The sequence below is a fragment of the Oxyura jamaicensis genome, chromosome 1 (genome assembly GCF_011077185.1).
Source record: "Oxyura jamaicensis isolate SHBP4307 breed ruddy duck chromosome 1, BPBGC_Ojam_1.0, whole genome shotgun sequence".
Lineage (NCBI taxonomy): Eukaryota > Metazoa > Chordata > Aves > Anseriformes > Anatidae > Oxyura > Oxyura jamaicensis.
The window spans coordinates 68,632,892-68,646,677 of record NC_048893.1 but is presented as its reverse complement, the minus strand read 5'-3'; positions in this window follow the sequence as shown (position 1 = coordinate 68,646,677).

Here is a 13,786-nt window from a genome sequence, read left to right as displayed (position 1 = left end):
TTTATTTTATTTTATTTTATTTTATTTTATTTTATTTTATTCTTTTCTTTTATTTTCTGTAATTAATATACTTTATTTTGCTGTGCGAAGCCATTTAGCTTCAGTCATTGTTTTGCCAGAGCTGGCCTTTGCAAATTCAACCTAACTGCAAATGTTGTGGGGAAAGAGAAATCTTTCTATCCCTGGAGGAATTAAAGCTCTCAGTGAGAATTCACTGGTCTGATCCTTTGTGTAACCACAGTGTTGTTGCTGAGCTCCTGCTCTCTATTAGCCTCCCATGCAGTCTAGGGTTTAACTTGGCAGAACTCAAGGTTTTCAGAGAAATTGGTTCAGCTCTTTAACCATCACGTTTACCAGCCCACATGCAAAATCCCCAAATATCAAAAGTCACGGATACTTTGAAAGCACATGAAAATCTATGACTCACATGACAGCTGTGACAAAAATGCAGTCTTTCTTACTGCCCTTTTGTTTATGGTCTTTTGCCAATTTCTCGTCTGACAGTATAGAAGTTCAAGGTAATTTTCAAGGAAATTAAGTCTCTAGAGCAATATGTTGAATTCTTTGTTAAAACTCAGATAAATTTTTCACTGTGTTTACATGTGTAGCTCTTTTAAAATATGGAATAATAATAATAATAATAAAATGTCTGAAAATGTTTGTATTGATATTTATTGCATTTATTTGTATCTGTAAGTTCTTTTTGCATGTGTGCTGGTATTTAGAACCTTTTTTTTTTTTTTTTTTTTTTTTTTTTCTTTTAAAGACAGTAGTCCGAATGCCAACCACTGGTTAAAGGGAGAAGACTGATCAATTGTGTGGTAGTGAATTAAAGGAAAACTGCAAAGGCTGTTAATATTTGTCAAAAGTTTGAGAAAATTTCACTTCAGGACAGATTCTGCAATCATAGATTTTGACATCCAACCAGTAATTATCCAGTTATTGAATGGTTACGTTAGTTTAGCACAAGTCTATGTGGTTTTCCCCTCCATCGCACCCTTGGCCACCTTTTTTTTTTTTTTTTTTTGTCTCTCCTGTATTGGCAGGACTACTGCTCTTCAGCCTGACCTTTCTATCACATGGCCACATAACCTCTAGCAGTGGAATGATAGTGGCAAGAAGAAGCAGCTGAACTTGTTCAGGACCATTCCTCTTGTGCAGAACAGACCAGTCTAATTAAAGTCAGCATGTCACTATGGCCTGAGTCCTTGGCTCTCCCATCAAGGACTGTGAGCTGAATGGTTTATCTGGGTTGTTTCTATTTTAGCAGACTGTGGCTGAACAAGTTTATACAGGGCAAGAGGCAGTCTTTGAAATACACATGGGAACCACCCTTATAGGACCTGTGTTAAACTGAGATTGAAACTGAAGTCTCCAATTTCCTCCACAGACAGACTGCAGCTGTGGAATATACAGAGCACAACCATGCTGTGCTTCTGCAATGTTACCACCATCCAAACAAGAAATTCACTGATATCTGCAGTCAATTAAACACTTAAATAGATGCCAAAGGGAGATCCAAATCATTGTTTGGACAATAATCCAAGCCTGACAAGGCCAGTTGCAGCTGTAATCTGGAAAGGGGCTGAAGGCAGACAGTGAAGGCCTCTTGTGCAATCTTCTGTGGGCACACACTGTACTAAGAGGTCACAGCTGTGGGCCATCACCTTCTCTCTTCTATTCTCCCCCACTTCTGCTCACTGTTAATGCTCACCAGGGAATCAAAAGGGACAAAGGCCTCTCAGCAGGTTTATCAGCTGCAGCAAATCCAAGATCATCTCTCACACAGCAGTCTGTGAGGAAGAGGAGGCCTGTCCTACTTCAAGACCCAGCAGGAGAACAGGACAGCTGCTGCTGTCAACTCCTTTAACTAAATAGTGCAGTCTTTTGCAAAAGACAATGGAGCATGGCTTCTGAAGGTAATTTTTAATCTTTAAACCTGTGTCATTTCTAGCTTGGTCTAATGCCTTTTATTTTAAACTCCTCATCTGAAAGCACTGCCATTGCTAGATCTTACCCAGAAAAATAAATAAATAAATAAAGCAGATGTATTGCGCTTACAAGTGCAGCCTAAAGCACTGTAGAATCTTCCCTAAACTGCTATTCTCACACAAACACACATTTAAAACAAATAAATAAATAAATAAATTACAAGATGGGTGGTCAAATGAAAGACTACACACTCCTGTGAAATAGGTCTGCAGGGTGGGGGGAAATCACCCAAGCCCAAGGAGGATCAAATGACTCTGTTGAGCTCAGTCTTAACAATAATAGCAATAGTCATGATCACCCCTTGCCCCTGGACACAAGCCAGTTAGTAATATCTCATGGATAAAGTAATAAAAGACAATTATGACTGTTGAGGTGTGAACATGGTCTACACGAATCTTTCTGCAAGGCATGTGACAGAATCCATCCAGATGAACTGATTGACTAAAGTGCACAAGCTCTAGAAAGTACAAAATCTGCTTTCCCTTTAAGGGATAGGCTTGAAATCAGAAGACAGTCAGGAACAAATTAGGATCCATACTTATTCCTGAATCTAAATCCAGCCTCTAAATGATGAGGATCCTTTTCTGAGCATTTTCAGTTTTGTTCTAATTATGGACTGAAATTATATTTCCTGGATATTAATTGGCAAAATTCTTCCTTCTTTCCTCATAATTTAAATAGCACTATTGAACTGACACTTTTTTTTTTTTTTTTTCCCCCTGTTAAATCTCCTAATTACCTTAAAGTACAAGTATTAACAATTCAGTCTGTTCACTAGCTAACTTGCTTCTGCAGCTAATAATGGCTGCTATCTGGTTTGACAGGTTTGAATAATCATTTCAGGGGCGTTTCACTTCCAATAGTTTTCTTTCTCTTACAACTTTTTTTTTTTTTTTTTTTTACTCTTTTTTTTTTCTTCTCATTTTATGCCTTTTATGGAATGTTGTTATCTGTGAGTGAAATGAAGGCAAGATGCAATATTCCTATTTCCATTACAATGTACTAGAGAATCACATCTTTGAGTGATCCCTCTTAAAGACCTGTTGGCAAGTTTCAGTGTTTGACTTCTTTTTGGAGGAATTGTAACCTGTTGGGCCTTAATTATAATGACTCCAAGATTCTCCAGCTGCCTTGGATTTTACTATTTCCTCTTGCTGTATTTCTTCCACTACTCCACCTCTTCTTTGCCTCCAACTCTTCTGCTCTTCTTCTGATGAACTGAATTAAAACTTTCACTAGTAAAAATTATGGTGTGCAGCTGTGCACACCATTTGCTGATTCCAGATTCTTTCCCTCTGTTTATGCTTTCCACACAGATTGTTGCTGCCACTGGAAAAACAAATTAAATAAAACTGGTACTCATCTTACTGGTGAGACTAGCAGTAAACAAGCTAGGGAATGTTAGAGCTCTGTGATAGCCTTAAGAAAATGAAATTAAATAAGAAGTCCAGCTGCAGCAAACCATTTAACACAAATACCTAGAAAGTATTATGAAGGTCCTAAAGGGTGATGCTGTGCATTGATTTTTATTGAGCTTAATATACTTTCATGTCTTTTTCCAGGTTAGGGAGCTAGCAGGTTGACATGGAGACCCTGGGAAGAATAACTTGCTATTTCTAAAAAGACCAGGATTTATTTCCCCTTTCCTATTCACGGCAATATATTTTGCTTGTTTATTAGTTAATGAGTATGATTTATTATTTATTGGTTCATGAGAATAAGGGGAAACATTCCCTACTCAGTGTTCAGATATAGATATGGGTCTGCTAAGATCTTTTAAGTCTGGAACATAACTGGCAAAATGTTGGATATCTTCCAAAGTGTTTTGCCAGCTGCATGTGAATATGCATCCCTGAAATGCTAGCATTTGGCAGTCATCAAGATCTGCAAATATTAAAGTATTCATTCTTGGATCTACCTATATGTTTATAACTTGCCTTCCCCAACTCTGTGTGAGAGTCCAAAACCAAAGAATCCCCAAATACCCTTTATATGCTCTCTGGCTCTCACTCCCACACACACTCGTACGTGCATGTGCATGTATGCATAGTTATTAGTCAAAAATACAGCCATACACAAAAAAACAAGGCAGAAAGGAAAGCGGCTTTTGGAGAAGTATCATTTGCAAGATGTAGCAGTTACAGTTTCATTTTTCTTCTTTTATTTGATCGTAGATATTTTGCTTTTCTTCTGCTTTTGTAAGGTATTCTGCACTGAATTTGAAGTTACCAGAAACCTGTGGAGGGCAACAGGGTAGATTAAGGGCACAGTGGAAATTCATCTGAGAGAGAAAGAGATTATAGGGTGGAAAGGAAAGGAAGCTGCAGGCGAAAGATGAGGCCTCTGAAGGGCAAGGAGGGAAAAAAAAAAAAAAAAAAAAAAAAAAAAAAAGATTTGTATGGCTTTTTGGATTCTTATGATTCTTATTCCAAAACATCCTCTCTTGTGGGTCCAGCCAAATGATTTCAGCCATCACAAGTGATGATTGCTATGCATACCTCTGTTGCAGAGGCAACAGGCATTTCAGGAGATATGTGGTATTTAACAGCTGTTGGGGGGGAAGGGTGGAAAAAAAAACAGAATGACCAGAATGACCCCCTACATTTGAAAGGTGTGATGTTTCTTGCCTTGTCCCCCTTGCCCTCACCATGCTTCCTTCCCTCCCTCCTATACATGTATTAATAAAGTGAACAAGGATTTCAGTTCTTGGAAATTGGTTGAAGAGCTGGTGGTGCTGGTAACCAATTTGTGATTCTCCTTTTAAGAACAAATCCCGTGTGCTGTGTACAGCAGCCTTTGTTTAACATTCCCCTGAATGTCTGAAAGCAAAATGGTATTATGTATGTAAGATGTAATACAACATTTTTTTTTACAAAAGTGTCCATTCAGCACAGCTTGGATCTGGGAGGTTGTGAGAAGGCCAGGACACTTCACCATTAGATTGAAGGCTGTAAATACGTAAGTATATACAGTAGATAAAGGTTTGAGATTCTTTGGAGGGAAAACTGGTCAGAGTTAGAGCTTTTGGTGTGGACATGACCTTTGTCCCAGGCCTTGCTTCTGCAGCCAGTGCCATCCAGTTCCAGTAAAGGCAGGCTGGAGATGCAGTCTATTTTCTCACCCTTTCAGCAGCCACCACCACAACCTCAGAAGGATGGCTGGTGCATTGGAGGTCTTGCTTTCATCTGACTCATTCTCCTTTTCTGTCACAGTGACCTCCAGTGGTTCTCTTCATTTATGTCCTGTAGTCCTGTAAACTGTCCTAAATACATGGGACTAATTTTTTATTATTTATTTATTTAAGCAACCAATAGAACAAAACCTTTTGAAGGGAAGAAATGAGAATGCATCATTTTTTTTTCATGATTTTTTTTTTCTCGTGTGGGCACCGGATTCCTACTCGATGGACGTGCAGGAAAGGCATGCATCTGTGAGACTGGTGAAATAAATAATTAGCTGGTGAAAAAGAACTATTATTTGTGACTACTAAATGAATGAGTAAAACTGCTCTGAGATCTGCCAAAATGCTCACATATAAAATCAGACTGCTCAAGGGGAGGGAGGGGGTGAGAGGCTTGGAAAAACTGATTTGTTCAAGTTTGAAGCAGGTCAGGGAGGACTGGGTGGGGGGCACGGGCGTGTGGGGGTGTGTGGAAGGGACTAACTTCATCTCTGAGGTGGTCCCACTTTCAAGGACTTTTTGAGCCCTCTCTCTGGAAGTGGTTCGCTTTATACATTCAGACTTGGCTGGCAGTGGTAACCTTGCTTGGCCTTCCCTGATTTAAAGAAACAGCTTCATATGTCAGTGTTTCTGTTGCTTTTGCTTTGTACCCTGTGCCAGAAGCTATGAACCTATAAACCTACTCACCTTGTATGTACAGCATATAAATCTGTTCTCAAAAGAGGGCCCATGGGACGGTCCTGGAGGACAGGAATGAAGGGGAAGGGCATCAGAGGCTAGAACTAGGACACCTCTGTATGCAAAGAAGAGACAGATCATTATAGACAAGAAGAGAAATTGTGTTGAAAACAAATCACAATTGCTGACAAACTCTGAGGCCCCCTTGGGAATGTATTTTAAGCAGGCAAAACAACTACTGAACTCAATGGAAGGTTTGCCTGATTAAGGGCAGTTTAGTATAGCCCTAGATCATCCTGCCTGTCCAAGGCCAGCAAAAGCCATGAATTACCATATCGTCTAGCCCTTGCAATTGATACATACAGTCTGTTGACAGCTTTGCCTCTTGTGGTACCTCATTTCATCAAGTCCAACAGAAGCAGAAGTCTGGATGCTAAAGAAAATGACCATAAATGAAATCCTAGTTGGTTCTTGGAAACAATATCATGAAAAATTTGCACATAAATTTTGTTGGTAGGAAGTGTCTGTGTTCTTCATTTCTGTTCTGACATAGCTATGTATCTCATCTGCTGAGGCATCTTTCCTCATTCTTGCTAGCCCTGTCTAGTGGCAAAAGGGAAAATATTGGTGAAATGCAGGATGACTCCCAAGAATCTAGAGTGAGATCAACCTCTGGTTTGTGTGCTGGCTACTGATATATATATATATTTTTTTTTCCAGTTGCATGAAGGGCCTGCCCTGAGACAAGCTGAGTATGCCTGTGTTGAGCTCAGGGGAGCGAGTGAGTGCAGCGCTGGTCCCAGGGATAGCTCCTGCTAACATCAACAAAAGATCTGCAGGGTGTTTATAGTGCACCCAGACAAGAATTCCTTTCACAATACCTAACAGACATTGTATATACCACTGTAGATTGTTTCATATAATCCTACCTAGACTCTCACAAATGGGATCACATCATGGACTGCTCTTTTCCAGCTTCAGGCAACTTGCCAATGTGCTCTTTTTTCTCTTAATGCATTAAAAATCACCTAGGATGAGCTGCATATTTTCTAGAGGTCTTGTTTTCCATAGACTTTTAATTAGATTCTTGTAGTTGTTTTTCATTATGCATGCATATGTCCGTATTATAATGCTGTTTAATAATGACATGTACAACAAATTGTTAATGTGTGTTCTAAATTTACTGGAGATTTTGGACTGTGAGGCTAACTCTTGTTATGTCCGTCTCTGTTGGTCTCTGGCTGCTGTCTTTTTTAATAAGTGTAACTATTAATGGCCCCAGTGGGTTGATCTTTGTCTGATAAAGACATCTTTTAAATGGATTAACTATAAATGATGGATCATCTGTTGTTAGAGCTGCTCTTAACTCTTAGTATTTACCACATGTCATCTTATCATTATCTGAATAACTTGAATACAGTCTTAGTGATTGTGCTATATTTATTTAAAGTTTTCATTCTCTTCTTTTGCCAATAGTGAGTCTCTGAAAATGAGCAAAGCTGAGAACTCTGGATCTGCTTAACCCTACATAGTCCTGATGTAAGAGTAAGTGCAATGTAAAAAAAAAAAAAAAAAAAAAAAAAAAAAATGACATCAGATGATGTCATCTGAATTTTATTAACATAGGTAACATTTTCTGTATCTTATTGCATGATCTGGTGTTTCAAATACAAGCAATTCTATCCTGTCCTATAAGGAACTTCCTTTATCCACTGCACAACAACCAAGCTACTGGAGAAGAGGCCTTTTAAAGAAGAGCCTCTATGTATCTTTCACACTTAAAAACCTCCTAAGTTTTGTGAGTTTTTATACTGGTGCTAGTTCCTTAGAACTTAGCATTTGGAACTGTCATCCAAGTGACTGTTGGCACTGCTATCCTGTGCTACCCAGGAGTACTGGGAGACCAGCCTTCTGATTGTCCCAACCAGTGCTGGTGCCTCTGCCTCTGTACTTCCCAGGAGTACTTCCTCAGTTTTACAGATGCTGTGCATTGTCACAATTTTGTTGTGTGTGACTGAGAGACTATATCCAGCAAACATGTAGGACCTCTCTGTGATCCATGCTTGCAATACCAAGAACTCATGTATGGTATCAGACCCTCCCTGGTCATGGAGGCCTTATGATCATTCCATACTAATTGATTCTAAGTAATCTTGTGGGACTCGTATTGGTGTATTAGACTCAAATCGCTTGAGGCTGTAAAACAAGCCTGCCAACACAAAGTACACTTAAGTTAACTTCTCAGTATAGTTAATGAGTTACAAGGAGACTTCATCTTCAGGGAGACTTCATCTCTTGTGACTTCATATGTGTGAGTAGACTGTCCTTGCTGCTCAATGAGAAGACACGTTATTGTCCCCAAAAGCATAATAAGCCCATTTTGTCTTATGAAAAATTTATTAAGTTTATGTGTTTTCCTGGTAAATCTCTCTTGGTTATTATTGGAACAGGATCTGGAGAAATATGAAAGGAAAATAATCTATTTACAGACACTTTTTACCTGCTGGCACTGAAAATAGTAGACATTTTAAGTGGGTACAGCGAGGCACTAAATCTTCTCTGTTTGATCTCAGAATTGCAAAAGCAGACTGACCTAAGAGCCTGACTGAGGAATCGGTTGCTAATATCCCCAGATCTCACAGTGTTGGGTCACCACCCCTATGAGTGCCAGTCTGGAGGAGAGGAGCCTTGGGGTAGTTTGCTTTTGACACTGAGGGCTTATCTGGTCACAGTACTGAACTGTTGATGAAGTGGTATACAGGCATTTTTTCTTCTTATTGGGAAAATACTTGTTTTTATTTAGATCAAGGTTTAGCTGTACTCAGTGATTTACTTGGATGTATTTTTGTGTTTCCATGTCCTCTCAGCCACAAAAGGGTGAATGAAAGAGGGCAATGCTTAGCAGAACATGTTTCTGAACACAGGTAAAGTGATCAACAATGTGAAAATTTGAAATATATCAGAGTAAGTCTTCTGTACTCCTCCCATGTAGAGACAAAATGGAATATTGAATAAATAATGGAAAATTCAGGTTACAAGGTGGGATATTTTTTTCTTTACATTTTGCCCTAATTTTCTGTTTCTAGATCTTCTAAAATGTAATTCTAATGGCACTAATCTACACAAAACTCTCCCACCTCCAACGTGCTTGTACGTACATATTCATGGTAATAAAGGCCACTCCAATAGCTTGCTTTTCATGAATGATTTTCAGCAGTACATATATAGACCTTACCCTGTAGTTCCACTGGGAAAAAAAAATAATAAAAATCTCTTTTCTGAAACTTTCCTGATGTTTTGCCAAAGGGAAGCTTGTCTACAACATATACAGTGGCATTAAAAGTATCCTATAAAGTCCAAACTTAGCTTTGCACCCAGTAAGGTGTAGAGAATGTTCACTTGCATTGTCAGAGAACAGCAACAGTTCTTGAAAATGGACAGTTCATGGCATATGCATTGGAAAGCATTCTGTTGGATCACTAACCCATTTGGAAGGAGGGGCATGGAGAGGATTAGATCATAGATATTTTCCACAGCAAATTAGTTGACATTATAGGAAAAAATTATTTTAGTTGTGAGAAGAGTCCAGGAAACTGATTAAAAGACAGGACTCTAGGGGGTATATTTTCAAAGAATTGTGTGGGAAGTTCTGTGCATAACTTCCACTGAAGTCAATGTCTAGAGAAGCATCTTAGTGGATGGTTAATGAGAGACTGTCTTTAAACATGGTCACCTTTGCCTGGTGAAGTCTGAAGCAAATGGTTTACTATCTGATGACTGTATTCAGAGCCTAAGTGAAAGAACTGGGATAAACAACCATGGCAGTGTGTGTGTTGCTTTCCAATAATGTTTTGCACTTCTACAACAGGCTTTCTGTAGATCTCAGAACATTTTGGGAAAGTGGAAAAGTGTTTCGAATCAGAACTCTGATAAAGAAGTAAAATTATTTGTCCAAGGTGTTGCAGTGTTGCTGGTGTTAAAACTGGGAGAAAACAGCTCTTTACCTGCTTTTTCCCGAGGCCTTTTGTAGACATCGTTGATGGTCTCAGTAGGGCACAAACTAAGTTCTTTAATGATTTAATTGCTCACATGACATGACTCATGCTGATGGTTTACATTTTATAACAGGAACTATCATGGTGTGATACTTCAAAGGTAGTTTGTGCTTCCTGTATTTTCGTTGTAGTATTCTTCAACTAAAAACCTTCAGCCTCCAGAGATCCTATTACAGCATCTTTTCTCTGCAATAAATTATAAACAAATAACAATGTTTTAAACTCTCGAAGACTGTGACTAAATACAGGCAGCATTCCCCTACTTTCTGGATTACTGCAAGACAGACAAATTCTCTGTGGTGGCTTAGGAGATCAAGGGCACTTATTCATAAGTGAACAGGCATTGCTTACTGTGTGCATCATACTGGGAATAGTGCTGTCCACGTGTTGAGGCCATGAATACCTAAAACTAAGCCAAATAATTCCTGTGCTTGACATCCCTTCCTTGAGAGCATGGAGTCATTTTATAGTGTAGATGTAAACGGTATCATTTTATTTTTTTTTTTTTTTTAATTTTGAGTGTGTCTTGAATACCAAATGAATGCCTGTATTTAAAAGGGATCATGAAACAAATGCTGCAAGAGAAACTCTACTGTTAATGCACTTCTACTGCCAAGTGCACACAGCCTAAAAAGAGTCTGTTATTGAGGTCCAGCAACAGCGTAGCTGCTGTGAAGAACTGTCATCATCTGATGTTTCTTAACAGCTTTTAAGTTTTGTAGTAGATGTGGTAATTAATTTAGACCAGAGCAGCAATGATGTGCCAAATGTAGGTTACCATTTGAGGTCTAGCTTATCTAGAAATGGGCAGTAACAAGACTTTTGAATGTCTTAGCTGGATCTGAGAGGCAGGACAGCTGTTCAGCACATTTCTGGGGCTGTCCCCCACCTCCTGCTATGACACTCTGCTTTCATTTTGTTGTAATTCTGCCTCATGCTTGACCTCTCAAGCTGAAAGTTTGTAAACAGTTTTTTTTTTTTTTTTTTTCTTTTTTTTGGGGGGAAATCTCAGGCAAAGGAGTCTTACTATTCTTAAATGCAAAACAAGGAAAAAAGTTGTATTACCCATGTTAAAAAATACACTGGAAACTCTTCTGAGAAGCCTTAGAGCCTCTGTGGCTCAGGAAAGAAAATGGAAATTTGGAAGGGCATCTTCTGCATTAGGAATTCTGTTTTATCACCTTGAAAATAATCTGACCATGTTGTAACCCTCTGAAAAACCACTCATTGAATGAAGGCTTCTTTATTGCTTTGCCATCAACAACCTTCATCACAGACCATGGTCAAACTGCCGTGTGTGACTGGACTTTGGGCGCACATCCCTTCCCAAGCCACCAAATGTACCCCACCACTCTCCAGCTCCCTTGTTCCACCAGGATAAAGGCAGACCCTGCCTTCTGAGCAGGCTCATGTTCAGAAACTACAAGGACAAAAGCAAGCTTTCCATGCAGTGCCTGCTGAGCCAGGAGTTTGGAAAAAGATGTTGGGATGGAGCTGCATATATCAGTTATGAACAGGAAGCTTCTCTGCTCTGTCTAGTTTTTTTTTTTTTTCTTTTTCTTTCTGACAGGTAGGTAGAGAGCAGGAGGAAGCTGGTACAGCTGCTGAGGGGAGAGAATAACCCAGCAGGAAAAAAAGTGGGACATAGACGTTAGAGAAGAACAACATCAGTGGATGTGAGCCAGAATGTGGAGGAAGGACTTGCTGAGCCAGGAAACTGATGAAGGAAGCTGAAGTGTGTGAGGTGTGGGTTGGATTTAGCTGGCCGAAGAGAAGGGAGGATGGAGAGTGGATGGGAACTAGGGGAAAAACAGTTGAAAAGACCTTGGATGTGGTGAAGAAAGGAGGAGTGAGGAGAGGGATAGTGACAGGTGGGAGCAGAGACGGTAATCCAAGGAAAGTGTAGGAGCAGGTGATACCGGATGAAAAGACAAAGTGGATTTTGTTTTTGCCAGAGGAAAAGGACAGAGACATGGATGCAGAGGTGGAGAGAAAGCAGGGGAGGTGGAGAAGGAAGAGAAAATAGTTGGTAGAAGAACTGTAACATCTGGTAATGTAATCCCAGCCCTGACAGTAGTGTGTAAGCAGAGAGGCCAAATGAAAGCTGTGTGAGCAACCTTCCCTCTGGTACTTTCAAACTCATGGAGTGCCTTGCTATCTGTTATGCTGTCTATTTTAGGCATGTTAACTGCACAAATGTGCCATGTAGAAAATCAAGTGGGCAGACACACATTAATGTAAGAGAGTAATCTTTCAGGAGGTCACATAATGCAAAGGTTGAAGCTCTAGCACCACTATTTTTCTCCTCTGAAATAAACATACCTTAAATTTGGCATCCTTTATACAGGAGAATATCAGGATAAGTCCTGATTATTGCAGGGTTTCTGAGGCAAGTTTGGAGTTGACTTGTCTGAAAAACTGAAGTCTCTTGAAAATTTTAGCTTCCTCCCCCCCCCTCCAATTAGCAAGACAAAATTTCTATAGCTTGTCTCAGAAATAGGAGTCTTCTGGATTTATTTTCCTGCAGAAAGTAGAGCTCAAAAAGATTTGCATTCAGCTTTGCAAGGCTAAATCCAGTGGTCTGCAGCAGTGATTTTCAAACCATAGTCTGAGAACCACAGGACCCATAGATGGAATCCTGTGTAATGGTCTATAAGAAAAAAACAAGACTTGTTAAATTTGCTGCAATTGCTAAGAGCTAGTAAATTGGAAATCTTTGATGGATGTTGAAAAGATACATGGGAGACTGGAGATGCTACAAAATCAGGCCTTCTCTTATGAAGTGTCCAAGTTTACAGAGCCAAGGTTTAGCATTTGGGTTTTCTGCTTTTGCTTTATGCTCTTCAGGCACTCTCTTTGCCAAGGATCATCCTATCCGTCAAAGATGAATTGATTCTACCCACTGTAGTTTTAGATTTCAGTTCCAGCTGAGATACACGGGTAATCCTGAGATACAAAATCTTCTTCTGGATGTATTGCAGTTAACTTCAGTTGTATAAATCCATGCATTAGCTGGATACTATAAATAGGCAGGATGTGCAAGGAGGCCAAGCTGAAAATGTGCAGGAACTATGCCTTTTTTCTTTAATGCAACCCCGAAGTTATATTACATTTCATCATGTGTAACATTTTTCATCTGAAAAGGAAACAATAGGCATGTGCTTGGTGGGTGTAGTAATTAACTGGACTTAATGAAGCATTGAATTTCACACTTCATAGAAATGGATGGGGGAGGATGGGTATGTTTTTTAGTGTTTTCACAGAGGTAGTTTTCTGCAAGATTGGGTAGAGAGCAGAAAGACATCTGTTTTATATTATATGATGGCTGTACTTTGGCAATGGAAAAAGATGGCACTTAAAAAAGGAAAGAAGAATAAAAAATAAAAGCTTGGCAACTACAGAATGGAGCAACAATTACAAGAACTATCTTAAAATTCCCAGGATTTGTAATTTATTTTTCCACACATGCATTTTTCTGATGTTTCTGATGTTAAGGGAGTGAAACAGAGGAAATTCAGTAGGATTTTACAAAGTACAGCTATCTATATGAAACAATCTCCTTTATTCAGGTTGCCCCCACAGCAGCTGTTGTGATTAATATGTGGGTAGTAGCAAAAGGGATAGGAAGCAAGACTCATATGTTCATTTATAAGTAATGATAGGAGAGCAATTTTTTTTTTTTTCCTGCTAGTTTCTTCAGCCAGTGGCCATCAAGATAAGATGGTCTCCCTCTTAACTGCAATTATCTATGGGAGTAAGACAGAAGCAAAATTAAGGTAGATGTTTTTCAGAAACAGAGCCATGTGAGGCATCTTAGTGGTGGAAGAAGATAAAATAATTCAAGCAGTTTAATAGGACCTATTGATGTGTCACCTACTGC